The sequence below is a fragment of the Garra rufa genome, chromosome 5, assembly GCF_049309525.1.
Source record: "Garra rufa chromosome 5, GarRuf1.0, whole genome shotgun sequence".
Classification (NCBI taxonomy): domain Eukaryota; kingdom Metazoa; phylum Chordata; class Actinopteri; order Cypriniformes; family Cyprinidae; genus Garra; species Garra rufa.
Window position 1 is genome coordinate 33,430,665 of NC_133365.1, and position 20,437 is coordinate 33,451,101.

At 36.4% G+C, this 20,437-nt stretch overlaps 1 protein-coding gene across 2 annotated transcripts in view; it reads right to left on the reverse strand.

Moving 5' to 3' along the window:
* camkk1a (calcium/calmodulin-dependent protein kinase kinase 1, alpha a) overlaps positions 1-20,437 on the reverse strand; it is a 117,559-nt gene that overhangs the window by 72,215 nt on the left and 24,907 nt on the right. For both annotated transcript variants that reach the window (XM_073840383.1, XM_073840382.1), the window contains exon 2: positions 3,146-3,199. The gene's annotated coding sequence lies outside the window, so the exon portion shown is untranslated. The remainder of the gene's footprint in view (positions 1-3,145; positions 3,200-20,437) is intronic.

Genomic DNA, 20,437 nt, shown 5'->3' on the forward strand with positions numbered 1-20,437 from the left:
CCGAAACCATTTTAATGTTTCAGATTTCAATTTTGAACAAAGTTTTTTTTTTTTTTTTTTTATAGAATGTTGATCTTCCCCAGTTAACAATTGTTGACACCTAATAATACAGTTCAGTTGCACTATTACTACTATTATTTATTTGTAATATTTATTTGTTTTTCAAAATAACTGTGTAAAATAACAATGCAGGTATGCAAAAAAATTAGAATATCAAGGGAAAGTCTATTTATTTCAATAATTTGTCTCAAAAAGTGACATTTGTATGTTATATTAGTTCACTACACATAAGGTGAAATATTTCAAACCTTTATTTGTTTCGATTTTAATGATTATGGACTAAAGACAAAAAAAAAACAAATCCAAACAAAACCCATAGATTTTCAATGGGGTTTAAGTCAGGCCAATCAAGTACAGTTATTCCATGGCTATTAAACCAGGTACTGGTAGTTTTGGCTTTGTGGGCAGGTGCCAAATCCTGCTGGAAATTAAAATCATCTCCAAAAAGCTTGATTATGCGTCAAGCCACTCCTGAACCAAAAACAATGTCAGAAGCATCTGTGCTGGGCTAAGGAGAAAAAGTACTGATCTGTTGCCCAGTGGTCCCAAGTCCTGTTTTCAGATGAAAGCAAATTTTGCATTTGATTTGGAAATCAGGGTCCCAGAGTCCGGAGGAAGACTGGAGAGGCACAAAAGTCAGTGATGGTTTGGGGAGCATGTCATCTGCTGCTGTGGGTCCATTGTCTTTTATCAAGTCCACAGTCAACGCAGCTGTCTACCAGGAAATTTTAGAGCACTTCATGCTTTTTGGAGATGATTTTATTTTCCAGCAGGATTTGGCACCTGCCAACAAAGCCAAAACTACCAGTACCTGGTTTAATAGTCATGGAATAACTGTACTTGATTGGCCTGACTTAAACCCCATTGAAAATCTATGGGGTATTGTCAAAAGGAAGATGAGGGAACAGAGACCCCGAAATGCAGACAAGCTGAAGGCTAAAATCAAAGCAACTTGGGCTACCATAACACCTCAACTGTGTCAAAGACTTATCGCCTCCATGCCACGCACCTTGAACAAATAAAGGCTTGAAATATTTCACTTTGTGTGTAGTGAACTAATATAACATACAAGTTTCACTTTTTGAAACAAATTATTGAAATGAATGGACTTTCCCTCGATATTCTCATTTTTTGGCACATACCTGTATTATGCATAACTTTCATTCACATTATTCAGCCTTGGTTAAGCAACTGGGAGTACACAGAAGTATGTGATTTATATTTATAGCAGAATATGGTTAGCGTAGACAAAATAGAAACTTTTGATTGATCCATGTTTTTTCAGTAAAGTGCAAAGACCGTAGCATAAAATTTTAATTTTGGTGTAACTATATAACTATATCCAAACAAATTCTTGAAAGACATCTCGTTAAGAGCGAGATATAAAAATAGGCATAAACACAATACTAATTTTTGTTTGTTTTCTGCCTTGTAGATGCTTTCTCGACATCAACCCAGAGCGTGGATCTAAAGCCAAGAAAGGGAAAGTTACTTCAAAGACGACTGGCCAAATTGTGCAAAAAAAGAACACTACTGTGAACCCACAGGTTTCCTCTCTTCTGAGAAAACTTACAGACTTTGAATGGAATTTTGTTTAGACACTTCCACTATCCACTGTAATTGGACTGAAAAGGGAAGTAAGGTTCCTGCATGGTTAATAATGCTGTTAACTGTTAATTGCAATACAGAAGCACAGCTGGCATTTCTACCAACATGTTTATATAATGCGTTTTTTCCTTCCTGACTTTATTTGTTTTTTTTTGCACAATTTTAAAATAATTAAAAACCTTTCCATTCATTGGAAGTTAATTTGTGGACAGTACTTGGTAATGTACTGTTAACTGTTAAGTGAGTTTATTTCATACAGCTGACATTACAGCCAACATGTTTATATAAGGACATTTTCTGGCCTTTGCTTTTGAGAAATAAACATGTTAAATTCTGAGACTTTTGTTTTCATTTGAGACAACTGATATGGAGAAAAAAAGTAAACATTTTTTCTTGTTTTAAGGTAACTTATATTCTGTGCAATAAATTCAATGCAATGTATAAGACAAATAACACATTACACAATATTGTAAAATTAAGTGGCATAACAGTACAGTTGTGGATCTGTAAAAAAACAGAATGTGGCTGGCAACCTAGCTGCCAGTGCTGTACTGTAAATTTACAGGGAAACATTTTACAGTATACACTGTAAACAAAAATTAAATTACAGCATGATACTGTATCTCGCAACTACAGTACAATACTGTAAATGTAGTTTACAGTTGTAGTTCTGTAAAAAAACAGAATGTGGCTGGCAACCCAGCTGCCAGTATTGTACTGTAAATTTACAGGGAAAAGTTTTACAGTGTACTAAGAAAGCTTGTTACGTTTGGAAAGCGAAACATATGGAGCTGTAATCATAACTGTGTACAAAAGCAATTACAAGTGCTCGCTTCTAGTGTTCATTTCTGTTGGAAACTGCAGTGATATGTACTTACTGGTACATATTTCACGTCTTGCAAAAAGTTCCCACAGGTACGTTTTAGCCAGGAGATCAGGTAGGAAAATTCGGCACATACTGTATCTGATATATATCCAAAATAATCAATACTGAATCCAAACGAATCAGAAATTGAATCAAATGGCAACCTTGTGATTCAGAATTAAATTAAAATTGTCAAATTTGTGTCAAAACCCAACCCTAAGTTTTACCATCTTAAGACTCTACAAAGAGCCATTACTTCCCCTTTAAGAGGCTGGTAAGCACTGAGGGAGAGTGGGAGTGCTGATGAGATGAATATTGACAGGCTTTAAACTGCTGGAGCGTACAGTGATTGAGGACACAGCCAATGTACATGCAGATGAATACAAATGGGATTTCACTCATGGAGGAACAACTAGACAGATTACAGTTTGAGTGTTTAATATGCCGGCGCTTGCGGTAGAAGCTGCCCTTTTGGACCAATCTACAAATATCATGATGTAATCAGGAGTAAAGGGTGCTTTTTTTATGGACCTGCCAAATATAATTGTAACACTAAGACACTGATAATACAGTGAATCTTATTAAGTACGTAGATGAATAGGACATGCTCACCTTAGTTTTGCAGCATTGGATGTTTGTTCCACTAGTCTCTCCACAGCAAGGGATCTGTGAAAGATATAAAAAGATCTGTTAACCTAGTATGAGTAAACGTCAACACAAAGAGTATACACTCCAAAACCCGTTATTCAAAATAAATATTGTGTACTCATCCTGAAACGTGAGCTTTACATCCTTATTAAAGTACATACCTGCTGGGAAAACGCACAAATAATCTAAAAGTATCTGCAAATAAATTATATGTTACAATAATAGAAAGGTGATCTACAGGTTATTCAGCATTTATGAGCTGTATGGTGGAAAATACGTAAGATGAATCATAAGATGAATCAGCACTTTAAAATAAAAAAGCGCACTGGACTGCACAACGCATTTAGATACATGCCTGATATACTCTTGTCCATCATTTGATGAATTACAGCTCTCATGATCACTAGAAAAAAGTACACTTTAAAAAAATTTTTAACTTTTCAATGAAACTTACATATGCTGATTACACCAAGTTTTGTGAAGATCTACAGTGACTCATTTGCTCAAGTCTGCCAGATTATGATCTTTCCTGAAATAGACAGGTTTGTAGTCCGTTTCCCTCACTGAAAAAAAAAAATCAAAAAGCTAACTGTGGCTTTTTATTTCACAATTCTGACTTTTTTTTCCTCGCAATTGTGAGAAAAAAAAGTCAGAATTGCAAGATAAAAACTCGCAATTTTGACTTTTTTCTTAGAATTGCATGATATAAACTCTAAATTGGGAGTTGTTAAGTCAGAATTGTGAAATAAACACTTGCAATTCTAAGAAATAATGTTGCAATTCTGAGAAATAGTCAAAATTTCAAGATTAACTCACAATTCAGAGTTTAAATCTTGCAATTTAGATTTTATAACATGCAATTGCGAGTTATTAAGTCAGAATTGCGGGATAAACACTTGCAATTCTGAGAAAAAAAGTCACAATTCTGAAAAATAAAGGTAAAATTTTGAGATAAATTCACAATTTAGGGTTTATATCTCACAAATCTGACTTTATAACACACAATTGCGAGTTATTAAGTCAGAATTGCAGGATAAACACTTTCAATTCTGAGAAAAAGGTCGCAATTCTCTGAAATAAAGGCAAAATTTTGAGATATAAATTCACAATTTAGGGTTTATATCTCACAATTCTGACTATATAACACGCAATTTCGAGTTATTAAGTCAGAATTGCGGGATAAACACTTGCAATTCTGGGAAATAAATATGCAATTCTGGGAAATAAATCTGCAATTCTGAGAAATAAAGTAAAACATTTTTGAGATATAAATGAACAATTTAGTGCATATATCTCACAATTCTGACTATATAACACGCAATTTCGAGTTATTAAGTCAGAATCGCGGGATAAACACTTGCAATTCTGGGAAATAAATCTGCAATTCTGGGAAATAAATCTGCAATTCTGAGAAATAAAGTAAAACATTTTGAGATATAAATGAACAATTTAGTGCATATATCTCACAATTCTGACTTTATAACACGCAGTTGCGAGTTATTAAGTCAGAAATGCGGGATAAACACATGCAATTCTGGAAAATAAAGCCCAATTCTGAGAAATAAAGTCAAAAGTTTAAGATATAAATTCACTATTCAGGGTTTATATTTTACAACTCGCAATTGCATGTTATAAAGTCAGAATTGTGAGATAAACATTTGCAATTCTGGAAAATAATGTCAAAATTTCTAGATATAAATTCACAATTTAAATGATAAAAAAAGTCATAAATCTCAAAAAAAGGCAAAATTTTGAGATATAAATTCACAATTTAGGGTTTATATCTCACAATTTTGACTATATAACAGACAATTGCCAGTTATTAAGTCAGACATAATGTCACAATTCTGATTATATTACACGTAATTGCTGAATTAAAATAAAAAGTTTATTGCAACTTATATCTCCAAATTTTGACTTTATTTCTCAGAATTGCGACTTTTTTCTCAAAATTGCAAGTGTTTATCCTGCATTCTGAATTAATAACTCGCAATTGCGTGTTATGAAGTCAGAATTTCGAGATATAAACCCCGAATTGTGAATTTATATCTTGAAATTTTAACTATTTCTCAGAATTGCAATTCTGATAAATTGAGTTATTAATTCAGAATGCAGGATAAACACTTGCAGTTCTGAGAAAAAAGTCACAATTCTAAAAAATAAAGTCAAAATTTTGAGATATAAGTTGCAATAACCTTTTTATTTTAATTCTATGATGGAAACGGGCTTCCATATGTTTGATAAAACTATGTTCAGATTCTGAGAAAACATAGGGTGAAAAGTGATTACACTCATTTGTGATATCGGAAAAAAAATCCCAAAACTTTAAAGCTAGTTTTCAGTATTGACACTATTAATGTGTGCAGTATATTAAGCCTACAGGAGCTGTGTTTTTGTTGAAAGGTAAAGCAATAACTAATTTAAAAACAGAAGACTGTGCAACTTTACTGTTCAAAAGTTTTGGGTCAGTAATATTTTTTTTTATATTTATTCAACAAGGGCCCATTAAATTGATAAAAAAGTGACATTAAAGACATTTATAATGTTACAAAAAATCTATCAATTAATCAATTAATCTATTTTTAGTAATCAAAGAATCCTGAAAAAAGTATTACAGTTACATATTAGTTTCCACAAAAATATGAAAATATGATTTCTGAAAGATGCTGAAAAAAAAGACATTTTAAAAAATATTCAAATAGAACAAAGTTATTTAAAATTGCAATAATATTTCACAATATAATTGTATTTACAGACTTTTTCAAATAAATGCAGCCTTGGTGAGCATAAGAGACCTTTCAAAAACATTTCAAAAAAATATTTTTTTGTGCAAAAATATGAAATGCACAAAGTGTCACAAATGTTCAGTGAATTTCCTAAGTGTTTCTGGAGAGTGGGAGAGTGATACAACACACAAAACATTAGCCAATGCTTATACTAACCAAGTTTTCCTAATTACAATTACTACACCAAGAACTCGAGACAGATGGTTAACGAGGAATCTCAAAGCTTAGTGAACAGAAGCGAGCAGCAGACAAGCTCGAGTGTCTAGTAAGAAAAGAATTACCTCCTTTTCCTGCAGGAATCCAGACTGCCCTCTTTTCAGACATATGATGTGGACAAAAAGGCCACTTATGAAAAAGTCAAGCACTCCACATGCAAGACAACCAGCCAAAACAACTTGTCTACTTTCTCTAGAAAAGATGTTTGAGTCTTTGGACTGCAGAGAGCTCTGATAAGCCCGTTATGTCGGCTAGGCCTTGAATTCAGAGCAAATGTTGAATGCGGCACATGTCACAGGGCTCTTGGGTCTGGTTTGCTGTCTTAAGCCACAAGTCTTAATTTCAAACACGAAGCAGAGCCATTAAAACCTATTCAAGTCAGCAAGGAAACAAAACAGAGCTGCCAACAGACTCAAGTGGGATGGGGATTTCAGAGGAGGCTGTCAGAGAATGCCAGCGTGAGAGGAGGAACGGCTAAACGAAGACTATTCTCACAGAGAAGCTTCAATTGTACGCTCTGCAAAGATGAAAGAAAGAACAGAATATTTCAGATATACAACAGAGAGAGAAATAAAGAGAGATGCCCTACTGGATATCAGACCGGTACAACAAAGGCAAATGCTTAGAGACAGTCTGAATCCAGACACTAATTTAGACACATTTATAACATATTACAGCCTGTAAAGACTGCAGCGTCCCCCTCAGCAAGACTTTCTGCTATCCATCTACTTAAAGGGCCCCTTGGAACATAAAATATGAATTTAAGTGCCACTTATAAATGACAACAATACCTTTTATGGATTGCACACTGAAAGACATGCTCATATCATCCACCTACATGAACAGGAGATACTGTATATGATAGGTATAGTTCACAGCTGGAATTCTTGTATCATTGTTAGAATGTGTAAATAAAACAAAAGGAAATGAATTATTTTGTCACAATGTATTATTTATTTTGATACAGTGAAAGTACATTTATGCCCATTCTGGGGAAGAAGAAGTGTCTTAAAATAAGTGTTTATCAGCAAGTTTCAATATTGGATCCTTATTGACTGATATTGAATTGTGTCTGTTTGTAGATACATACAACTTTTTACCATCATCTACTGCCAAATTAAAATGTAGAAGTATTTTATAGCAAAGAAGCAACTTTTAGAAGACTGATTTGGTGTTCATGAAACATTTTTTTTATTATCAATGTTGAAAACACTAAAAACACTTACATTTGTTCAGCATTCTTTAATGAATAAAATGTTTAAAAGAACAGCATTTATGTGCAATAAAAGTCTTTAACATTATAAATGTCTTTACTGTCAGCTTTGTTCAATTCAATACATCCTACATTTTGAAAAAAAAAAATAATAATAATAAAATTATATATATATATATATATATATATATATATAATATAACACACACACACACACACACACACACACACACACATATATATATATATATATATCTTACTGTCACCAAACCTTATGTCACCAATACCTATATTAGAATCTTGTAAAATGTGTTCATTTTTTCACAAATATTTTTTTTTCTTTTTAATTTTTCTGGATACTGTTTGTTTTTTCATTTCAACTGTTCTATACTCTGTTTTAATGGTTAAATTACAATTTAACTAATCATGAAATCATGAAACTTACACAACTGAACAGCAAATTTATTAAAAGTTTACCAACAATTTTATTTTAGGACCTATGAAACACAATTTTTTTTACCGCCTCAAATTAATTATTATATTTTTTTTAACTAAATTCTGTTTTCTAATAATTTACTGGATTCCATTTTAGTTGTTTCATTAAATTTTAATACTCAAAAGCATTTCTAAATAATTAATTTAATGAAAAAACATATTCTTTTTTTCCCAGACATACTGTTTTGTGTATTTACATTAGTAGTAGTAGTACTATCATTACATTAAGTAATATTCTTCTGTAACATTTTTTTTTTAAGTTAAACCGAATGTTTTTGACAGATTTCTGTGAAGACCTTTCAGTTTCAATTTGTAAATGATATGATATGACTGTAGTTTTGGTTTTTCTCACAAGAAATGGTAAAATGCTCATAAAGTGACTCTCATAGAGATTATGTTTATGTGTTCATGTAATCATATATTGAGGTGGCAGAGGCTGAAAACACAACGAGCTTCATGGCACACTCGCTTCAAGTAGCCTATGTGAATAATAAACGAAAAGCGTCTGCACCATTCATTCACACAGAGACACACAGAACATGCATAGTACTGTTTAGCTTAATATTCCCAGACACTACTCCATATAGGGTTTTGATTTATGTTTACTGACCTACTTTAATTTATTCATCAAAATTTTGGCAAATTCCGTGACATTTCACGTTATATTTTAAATTTTTATGTTTCTGGATTCTACGATTCCGTTCACGTTTTCCACATCGCGGAAATCATAGGGCCCTAGTATATTGACTATATCTGTTTTTATTAAATTCCTGCAAATGTATTAAATTATGGCTAAGTAAAAAAATAAATAAAATACATTAAAAAAGGCAGGTCTGGGTAAACAGGCTAATGACCGCATGGAAAAAGCATGTTGCATTTCCACAGCCTCATCGCTGGCTGTTTTTATTGAAATACAAATCAACATGTCATTAAAGCTGATGCTGAATTTTCTTAGACTTACAAGACACGATATGTGAAGTTCACAGTATCACACATCCAGCTAACAGCTTTAATGTCTGCAGCCCCCAGGCATGTGCACTGACCTACAGACAGCACTGCCGCTTATGGCCAGACCCAACAGCCTTAACTAGCATTGATGTGTGTGTCTGTGCATGAGTGTGCATGCTCAAATCTACTGTAACAATGTATAGCATTCACCGAACAGAACACTGGTAAACCCAAGCTTCAAGCATAGATTTTTCTACTTTAAACTGTATAAAGTAGCTTCACTAATAGAAAAGAACAATGGTTTAATAGACACACACAATGACTACGTTTACATGGACACCAGTAATCTAATTAATGACCTTATTCTGAATAAGACAATAATATGATTAAGGTGTTTACATGAGTTGCTTTTAGAATATTCCTTTCATGTTCCCGTTTTACATGTTATAGTACATAGATCGATTAATGACACACATCATTACGTCCACACGCAACGCTATCAGTTCATCTTCGTTATGGACTTTTGAATGTTTCAGCGAGCGTTTCAGAGCCAGTTTTTAGGAAAATAAATAAATAACACGCAAGCACGGTCACCGAAAGCCAGTTTAGTTTTACTTTTTTTTGTTAGTTTTTATTTTGAAAACCCTGTTTTCTTTGCCGTTTACCTCACATTACGCTTTGGAGGCTTTCTTTTATTTTTTATTAATTAATTTGATTGCTCAGTGTTTGTGCGCCCAGTAATAATTTTTTTTAGTCGGCAACACAGCATGTGATGGAATCCATGCCTCGTCTTATTAGTTGTTAATAAATGCTATATAAGCTAGTTTTGTTTTATTGTTATTGTGCTGTTTAATTAAAAATAACAAATCCATCTTTTAGGAATTTGTTTTAATCTTAAAATTGATAGGTGTAGCCTATATATGTAAGCAAAACCAAGATCATGCATTCGAAAGTAAAAGTGAAAAGCATCCTAAAGGTGCGTTCACACTGGACGGGAATGAAGCGGCAAGCGCGAGTGATTTACATGTTAAGTCAATGCAAAGACGCGAATAGCCATCCTGCGGCGCGAAACGCGCGAATGAAGCGGTCCGCATTGAGCGTTTCAAGCGACTGCCGCGCCATTCGCGCGAGTTCAAAAATCTGAACTTTGGCGAAAATCCGCGCCGCGTTAACCAATCAGGAGCTTGCTCTAGTAGTGACGGAGGCAGAAATCCGAAACAACAATGGAGGACAAAATCACTGTTGCTGTCTGTGGTTACTCGGAGCTGTACGATACATCTTTGGACTTTTGTAGAAACAGGAATAAAAAGGATCTTGCTAGGAAGAAAGTGAGTGAAGAGGTCAGACAATCTGGTAAGTTTTAAAAAACGCTCTTTACTCAATTTGACCTACATATACATACATATTGAGACTACAAGCAAGCTAAAGCTGGCAAATTGAGCTCATTCACCTATTTTACAACTACTTTCCCGCTGCCGAGTGGCAGAAGCCCCTCCCATGACGCGAATTCGCGTCTGTTGTGAAGAAAATCTCACGCGCGAATGACACGAATTTTACCGCGCGAATGGCGCGAGTAAACTCAAATGTTCAATCGTTCAACTACGCACGAATAGCGCGTTTTTTCCGCGCAAGTCGCGTCCGGTGTGAACGCACCATAAGACATTCCAATAGCGGAAATCCCGTTCACAAAATTAAAATCACAAATAATACTAATGAAAAAGAACGGGTTGAATGTTAACTGCATTACCATAAAACTATAAATTATGATAACAGACAAAATATTTATCAGCAATGAGCATTGATTAATCCCATGTTGTAGCAAAAAATAAATAAATAAATAAAAATGAAACCAAAGCATATGCACGTGCGACCAACTGAGAGCGTTATGCCGCGTTCCAGGCAACCCGTTACCCGTGTTTTTCCAAACTTCTACCCGTGAAAGTGCAATGGAAAGGCAGTCAAACCCGTGACTTCCCACCCGTGAACTCGTACTAGATCGATGTACTCCCAGTTCCGAGTTCTGACGTGACATAGCCCGCGAAACAACAATAAAGCCTCTAGGGGTGCGGTGTTTATGCAAGTGGCATTCAGTGGAAAAATAGAGTTTAGGACAATATACCGTTGCAATCAAATTATTAATAATATAAAAATAATAAATGTGCTTAGGCCGTTTGGCGTGACTTGCCTGGAATGCCTGGAACGTGAGTCGTGGTTTGAAGTCGTGATTTACGAGCTCAAAAACCTGCCTGGAACGCAGCATTAGTGTGTATCCTGTCGCAAAATGTGGCGAAAAGTCCTACACAAGGGGAATAGTGTGATTAAGGTAAAATAGGAATACTCCACCTGTCTTAATTCAATTTGTGTTTACTCCGATTATGACTTTAGTCGGATTAAATTAATCAAAAATATCAGTTTACATGGTTGCTTGTTAATCATAGTATTGTATTAATCACGTTAAAATCGGAATATTGTTGTCCATGTAAACGTACTCAATGTTAATCATCAAGTATGAGAGAATATGTTTAATGTATGTAACAATGTAATCTGGTAAAGATAGCATAATGGTAGACTCATAATCAACACATCGAGCAAGTACAGTGACAGAGGGACAGCTTAATTCATACAGTAATGGACAGCAGAGACTAATCCTCACTGCTGATGTGGTGTGATCAGACTGATTCATTAATCACTGGTAATCCCACACTAAGAACGGACACAATATGAGGACAGAGAGATAGAGAGGAACAGGCTGGAGTGACAACGGGAAGTTGATGACAACACTGTGACAGTTTGTCAATAAACCAAGGCTGTAAATCATTTCAAATGTTTCATCAAACTGTTTACATGACGTTCATCACAATTATTCGCACACATATTAATATCCACTGCAAAGTAAATCCTAATAAGTTAGCAGAACTCAGTCAAACAGTAACAAAACTAATACTACAGATGAACTTTACATTTTTATTTTGCACTACACAAGCATGTTATTTGCAATTAAATTGAAATATTGGCTAAACCAACTTATATTAACTCATATTATATAACTCACATTGACTTTTACAGTCCATCAAACTGCAACATAACAGAAACTCCTATAAATTCCATTGTAACTGAACATTAAACACTAACACACCTCTCTACATACACAAAATAACATTTAAAGGAACACTCCACTTTTTTGGAAATAGGCTCATTCTCCAACTCCCCCCGAGTTAATATGTTGATTTTTACCGTTTTTAAATCCATTCTTTTTTTGTTCAAGATAACCAAATATCTAATCTAGAAACGTATTTGTTAACAAACCAAAGCTCTGTGAGACCCAGTTGAATAGAGTGTAGGGTATTTCTAGTTTGTGTTCACAAGGTCAAATCTCAAACTGTACTTCTAACACCTTTCAAAAGAGAGAGAGTGTGTTTAGTGTCTGGTTTGAGCGTGTCAGTCTGTAATCCAGGTCACTTTAATTGAATAACGCAGATTATCTTGTCTCAGGGAAGCTACTGTAGCCAGAACCACTCACTCTCACATATCTGTTGTCAGTGAGAGCGGACATGCCAAAAATCTTCATACTACAGACTGTAAAAAGATAAGTCAGAGACATATCTGGGAACTAAAATAGCAGCAGGCACATTCCCTGCCAAATCCTGAGCTAACCTCTATGTGCCCTACTAACCCCCAGCTAGTGAATTTGGGATTAGCGGATGAAGAGAGAGGTAGAAATGCCTCATTTCATTTACTCACACAGACCGAGGGCTTGCTCGTGGGTCGGCTGGTGGATGGAGGCATGATCCGGTCCTACGGGGGTGAGGGAGGGGACCCAGATGGAGAGAAACCCATTGGTAATGCCATGGGACTTCCAGGGTGTTCCCCTCCCTGCACTGCACTGCACAAGACGTTGCAAAGACCTCCAGCGCGTCCCCTTTCAAAGGTCACTGCCTCTCCAAGAGCAGTGTGGGTGGGGCATAAGGGGAGGAGCTTCTGGTGTTTTCAATTTCCCAAAAGCAAATAAAACTTATGGACCCGCAGAACCAGCTGACAGGATGTACTCGACAACTACACATGTGAGATTAACCGTGCTGTGGGGAATCAAATCCATCTGGGGACATCCCAACTGAAAAAGCTCTAGAGAGATCCATTAGAGAGAAAACACACACACATACAGAGTGCTAAATTTAGCCGATGGTAATCATCATTCATAAATGATGAATGCTGCAAATTCATGCTTGTCCTGAGAGACTCTGGACCTCACCCAACTCACAGTGTGTGCCTCTGAAAACAGCCCAGCGAAGAGGAGGACAGTTCTTACACACACAAACACACACAAGGCTCTTCCTGCACCTTCGAGCAGCTGAATGTAATGCCTTTACATAACTTACTGAGACACAAGAAATTACCATGTTCTCTGCGGTCTGGCATTTAAAGAAACAATGAAAAAGTTAAATGTAGAAGATGCGACAACAGCGGGGTCTTCTGCGCATTGTCCTTTCCGCTGGTTGGGCCGCCTGGCTGCTGTATCGGATACAAAAGGACATTTTAATGAGGAGATTTAATGTGGACCACAAAGGATTTAGATGTCTCAAAGCCTGGCAGTGTGGACGAAGACAGACCTGTGTTTGGACAGCTATCACTCAAGAACGGATGAATCACATTTCCATCATCATGTGGGTGTGTGAGGTTTAGTCATGGGTGGAAGTAGGTTTTGCACACAATGTTTTCAGTAACACTAATAATACTAATAATAAACAATATTTCTTGCAGCATTTGTTAATTGAGATTATTTGTTCATTTTGCTATTTTTCATAGTTAATTCATGTACTCTACCTGTAAAACAGTAATATTGTGAAATTTATTCAATTTAAAATATTTTTTTTTTATTTGAATAGATTTTTTATTCAGTGTCACATGATCCTTCAGAAATCATTCTAATATGTGACACTGGACCACAAAACCAGTCATAAGGGTCAGTTCTTTGAAGTGAGATTTATACATAATTTGAATAAATAAGCTTTTCACTGATGTATGGTTTGTTAGGATAGGACAATATTTGGCTGAGATACAACTATTTAAAAATCTGAAATCTGAGGGTTCCAAAAAATCTAAATATTGAGAAAATCGCTTTTAAAGTTGTCCAAATAAAGTACTTAGCAATGCATATTGCTAATCAAAAATTAAGTTTTGATATATTTATGGTGAGAAATGTACAAAATATCTTCATGGAACATAATCTTTACTTAATATCCTAATGATTTTTGGCATAAAAGAAAATTTGATCATTTTGACCCATGCAATGTATTTTTGGCTATTACTACAAATAAACCCATGCTACTTAAATCTAGTTTTGTGGTCCAGGCTCACATATGCTGATTTGCTGTTCAAGGAACATTTCTTCTTATTATTATTTTTTATTATTATGTTAAAAAGTTAAAAACAACATTTGTTAGTTCTGAAACAACTTTAATGTCTTTCCTGTCAATTTTGATCAATTTATTTTGCCCTTGCTGAATAAAGTAATGCTGGCCAGTTTGACCAAAAATCTGTATCATGTTTTTTTTTTTTTTTAATTCAGGCAGTTTCACGGTTCATCAAGTTTTTTTCCCCTGACTGTGCCTTCGAATATGAATCTGAATGCAAGAAACATTTTTTAATCATGATCCAAAAAACATGCTACATATAGAATGGTCTGACCTTAGCTTTGTGAAATTATACTGCATAAAACATATCTGCACAAAACAGAAACAGCGGACGGACTGAATGAGAACGCAAATTCATTCTCTCCCAGCAGGTGGCGCTTATGGAACAGCAGCAATATAGCATTTCCATAGTTACCACTGTAAAAAGCAGCACTGCGCTTTTAAATACATTAATATGCAATATATGGGGGTAAGATGAAGAAAATGGCACCTAAACTTTTCTGAACATAGTCAGTTCTTCTCAGAGATTCATTTATATAAAACCGAATTCATTTATTTATTTATTTTACTTTGACTGCTACAGTATTTTCTCTTCTTTGCGTTCAATTTCAGCATCTCTGGCTTCTGTTAACAGACATTTACAGTTGGTTTATTTGCCCAGTTTATTTGCCAAGAATTAGTTGTGTGTTGTTAATAGTTCTTTAACCATTAGTCAGAAATATGCAATTAACAGGGATCTCCTCTTAACTCACAATGCTGTCTATGTTGCCTAACCACAGTTTTTTTAAACATTAATACTGTGTGCTTAATTCAAACCGGTTTACGGTTTGAACCGGTATATCATCCAGCACTAAAAAAGTATTCAGTTGACCCTTCGCAAACAGCTTGATTGACAGGCAATCTGACCAATCATAGCGCAGAATCAACCATTTTGTCTGACAAACAAATCTAACAGGAGAGTAGATTTACTTGAAACATTTTGTGTATCAGTGCTGTCAGTGCTGTCAGTTTCCTCTTTGTTCCGCGATGCATTTTTCACTGCGTGAGAACATGATGTGTAGTGTGAGAGCGCCATTGTTTGTTGGACATGGCAACAGTAACTAAGGAGGGCAGTAACAGTAACTTTCTTACAGTATCCAAACTTTCAAGTGTTATTAAAAATAATACATGAACAAATGTTAATTTACAGAACTTGAAATGTAAAAGATATATTAGTATATTTAGAAATGAATATTGTCCAAGATGAATAAATGCAGTAAATCTTTAGTCATTGTTAGTTAAGGATACCTAATGCATTAACTAATTAACATTAACATTTGTTAACAATCTTGAGGTAAATTGTGCATTTGGGTGCGTAAATGTAAACAGGATTTTTGCCTTTCTATATTAGTTATCAAATAACTAATATGGATGCAAAAACTAGATTTCATTTAACTGCAGGTTTTGTTTGATGGCAAGAAATTGATGTGCTTCTCTGAGCACATGTTGTGAAATTTACCATTGCCTGTGTAATTGTGTCACCCTTCATCTGGGCAAATCCAATTAAGAGCACTGGAGGCTTGAAACGAGAGGAGCTGGAAAAACAACTCGACATGGACTGACTGCATGCGTGTGAAAGAGAGAGAGTTTACAAGCTCTGCGAACAGAGTAGTGGCTTTGACTGTGATAAAAAATGCCATTTTTAATGGTTTTCTCAGAAGCAAAATCAGGGAGGAGACGTAACAATGTTAGTGACAATCAAATACAACTCACTAAAAAGAAGTTCTGAGAACTCTGATTTAATTTATAGAAAATCTATCCCAGATGGCATACAACAATACTATGCAAAACCACAACCTATTTCAAGGAGAAAAGAATTTACAAACTAAATAAAAAGTGGAGTTCAATGCAATGAAGAACAAAATAAACAAACCACAAACACAACCTAAAAAGGCTGTTCGCTTCTAGCAAGAGCACAAATGCTGTTAAAGGAAAAGGCTAATCAAACGCAAATTCAGTTATGAATATAACGTAGCCAAAATTCAAGTCAAGCCTGAGCATCGGGTGAGATTCTGACACTGTCTGTCAGCTTTTTACACTGTTCTATCATCTTTACTTTGACAATCAACCCAATTCACACCTTTAGCAGTGCAACACACACAAGTTTGAGCCGCAAAATGTTCCAATGTGTGAATAGACTGACATGTTGTGTGGTTCACTACTATAAAACACAATCTCACTCTCACAGTATATCAAATCTGCATTAAAAAGTCATACAGCTTTGGAATGACATGGTAAACTAAATACAGAAATTACTCACCTTGTGTCTATGACTAAAAGAGATATGGATCTGTTTAAGGAGGTCTGAATTTCACTCACATTCGTGGCTCTATAGAAAGATCACTGCATTGTTAATCTACAGACAGGCCTCTTTACATTCCATCATGCAGATTTATGAGTCCTGTGAGGACTATGAAGGTTTTTATGTGCTGTGCAGATAACAATGTTAAGGAAAAAAGGCTTTAAAGGTAATGCATCACTAACATCTTATTTACGTTTTACTTAGGGATTTGGGAAATCCAACCAAAGTCCTTTTAATGATGCTGTATATTACTGTATCTCACAGGAGTAATAAGTGGACAGTGCTGAGCTGTTTTATTGACTAGTTTCACAGTGCATAGCATGAGCTTCGGCTGGAAGACTATCTTATCTTACCATAAAATGGCATTGCTTTGTCAATAATTAAGCATATCATATATAACGTACTGTAATTTAGTCTGTCTGAACATAGACACTGTATACATTTCATCAAATGTCCTTTGTCCCCTTACTGAACAGAAGCATAACAGAAAGACAGTGTTTTTATGGTGAGATGATGGCTCCCTGTGTAACACTATGTGTGGCCAAAGGTCATTATGTCAAAAGACAAACATGATGCTATCCATATCAAGAGATACAAACACTAGAGACTAAAAACAGCATCACAGCAATAAGGCCAAGCAGAAACATCTAGCAATGGATTTCAATGCTAGGAAATCTGTAAAATACACTGTTTGAAACACTGTATGAATACATATGCAGGGAAAATTTCACATGTTTACTGTGGTCCAATATAACAAAGTACTAAATTAAATTAAAACTAAATAATAAAATATCAATCATATTTAATTTAAATATATTTAAATAAACCAAAATAAGTACAAAAATGACAGAAAACAAACCAAATTAAAATGAAAACAACAAATGCTAATTCAAAATATTAATAAATACTACAATATTACATAAGTAACACTAGAGTTCTGTATATCCAGTTATGGCCTAGAAAAATGTATGTAGTCTCCATGCAAATGAATCAAGTAAATTTCCCCTTTCACAAATTAAATTGGCTGCAATGTAATTAAGTTCAAGAACTGTGTTGCACTCGCTCCCTTTCTTGAGCTAAATTCAATAGGCAGAACAACCGCAATATATGGAAACAAAATTAAGCTACTGGCAAAACATTGGCTTCATGATAAGAAAATGATCCCTGCAAAGAGAACGCTGCTTCATGATAAAAGTGTATCCACAGTCTTGTGTTCTCTCTCAGGATCCAGCTGTCTGCCAAAGCAGGCCAATCCATGCAGATGGGAAGGCAATCTGTTTTAATGGCTCATTTCTAATCACCATATTAGAATTGATTTTGCCAGGACCGGCTTTACATACCGCCAACATTTGTCATGTTTTTTAAATGAGGTCCAGAACCTGAGCGAGCAGGATGTCAATATATGCCATTCACCATTCTAGAACATTAAACTGACAAGCTCATAAAAAAAGCAAATAAACTCATTAACTGTAAAGTTATCAGGATCGAGTGTTTTTTTTTTTTTTAATTAAAATTAAAATTAAATTATATTCACACTGTGTGCATAATTCTTACCGGTTTACCATTTGAACCGGTATATCAACCAGCACTATTATCATGGTAAAGAAATGTCACTTTAGCAAGAGTGTGCAAGCACTGCAGCATGATTGGTAACACATTTTTAGCTATCCTAAACAACCATGAATTAACAATCAAATTATACTTGAAAAATAAAGGTTCCAAAAGGGTGTTTTTGCAGTGATGCCATTAAAGAACCATTTGTGGTTCCCCAAAGAACTTTTCAGTTCCTAAAAGAACCATTTTGAAGATTTTAAAAATCGAAAGAAACTTTTCAACTATATAGAACTTTTTCAGCATTTGAAGGGTTCCATGGATTATCAAGGTTCCTCACAGAACCACAGACGCCAATAAAGAACCTTTTATTTCAAGAGTGCATGTTGTTTCAAACCTGTATGTCTGACTTTCTTCTGAAGGAAAACAAATATATATTCTTACAGGTGTTATGGAAGCAGACCAAACGAGAGAGGTAAGAGTGAATATTGACAGGTTTATTTTCAGCAGAGCAAGATGAAGGTGATGGGGTGCAGAACCGGGTGAGTATAACAGCTCAGGGTGTGATTCTTGATATGTAGATGGATCGTGGATGATTAGATGCTTTTCCTTTCCAGGAACGACGGGAGGAGGACCGGTGAAGATGACCACACTCATACACACAGCGTTGGAGTTCCGTCAACGGACTTATGGCTGACACACCGCTAACTGGAGACAAAGACTTGACTTGGACTGGAACAGACGAGAAGACAGGTAAGTAATCAGAAGGTAAGGGTTACGGTAAGTTTAGTAAAGATTTGAGAACACTTAGAGTGAAGCTCAATGAGTCTGCTTCGTGCAAACGAGCCCGGACAATGATGGCTGTGTGTGAGGTGCTCTTGTAGTGAGTTGTTGATTGAGTGCAGGTGCGTGATGATCAGTATTCAGGTGACTGTGATCGGGGCGTGATTGTGGGTGCAGAACCTGACCAATCCGTGACATTACCCCCCTCCCCAGGGCCCGCTCCTGAGGGCCGAGGCCTCCGACGTCGTGGTGGTCTACCTCGTCCTCGAGGGGCTGGACACTCAGGATGGTTACGGTGGAATTCCTCCATAAGGGCCGGATCAAGGATGTCGACTCTGGGTACCCACGACCTCTCTTCTTGTCAGTAGCCTTCCCAGTCGACGAGATACTCCAAGTTGCCACCACGACGTCGGGACAGAAGAATCTCACGGACCGAGTAAATGGATCCCTCTTCTAGAACCAAGGGAGGAGGGGGTTCTTCTTCTTGGTCAGGTTCTGTGGAGGGAATGACAGGTGGGTGAAAAGGTTTCAGCAAGGATACGTGAAATGTGGGGTGGATACGGTACTGTGGCGGTAGTTGGAGCCTGTAGGTGACGGGGTTGACCTGTTCCACGATGGTGAAGGGACCAACAAACCTGGGACTCAGTTTCTTCGAGGGCAGGCGCAGACGGATATCGCTTGTGGAGAGCCAGACTTTCTGCCCAGGAGTATAAGTAGGACCTGGAATCCTCTTCTTGTCAGCGGAGATCTTTGTTCTGCGCACTGCCCTTTGCAGGTGGTGGTGAGCCTCATCCCAGACTCTCTCGCTCTCCCGGAACCAGTAATCCACTGCAGGCACCTGTGATGGTTCGCCATTCCAGGGGAAGAGAGGTGGTTGGAAGCCTAGCACACACTGGAATGGCGTGAGTCCTGTGGTGGGTTGCCGCAGTGAATTTTGGGCGTATTCAGCCCATCCCAGGAACTGGTTCCAGGAGTCCTGGTGACCATGACAGAAAGTCCTGAGGAACCGCCCCACCTCCTGGATCTTCCTCTCCGTCTGCCCATTGGTCTCAGGGTGGTATCCAGAGGAGAGGCTGACGGTCACACCTAGGAGTTTCAGAAATGACTTCCATACCCTGGAGATAAACTGCGGTCCGCGATCTGAGACAATGTCCTCTGGAATACCATAATACCGGAAGACGTTGTTAAAGAGAAGTTCTGCAGATTCCAGAGCTGTGGGAAGACTTTTCAAGGGTATTAGACGGCAGAACTTTGAGAATCTATCGACAATGACAAAGATGCAGGTGTTACCGTCTGAAGGAGGAAGATCGGTCATAAAGTCCACTCCCAGGTGTGACCAGGGGCGGTTCGGCACAGGCAAGGGATGGAGTTTCCCGGCAGGCAGATGACGAGGACTCTTGGACATCGCACACTCCTTACAACCTTGAACATACCTCCGTACATCCCTTGCCATGTGCGGCCACCAGAAGCGTTCCGTCAGCAGCGAGAGAGTGTTGTTGGCCCCTGGATGTC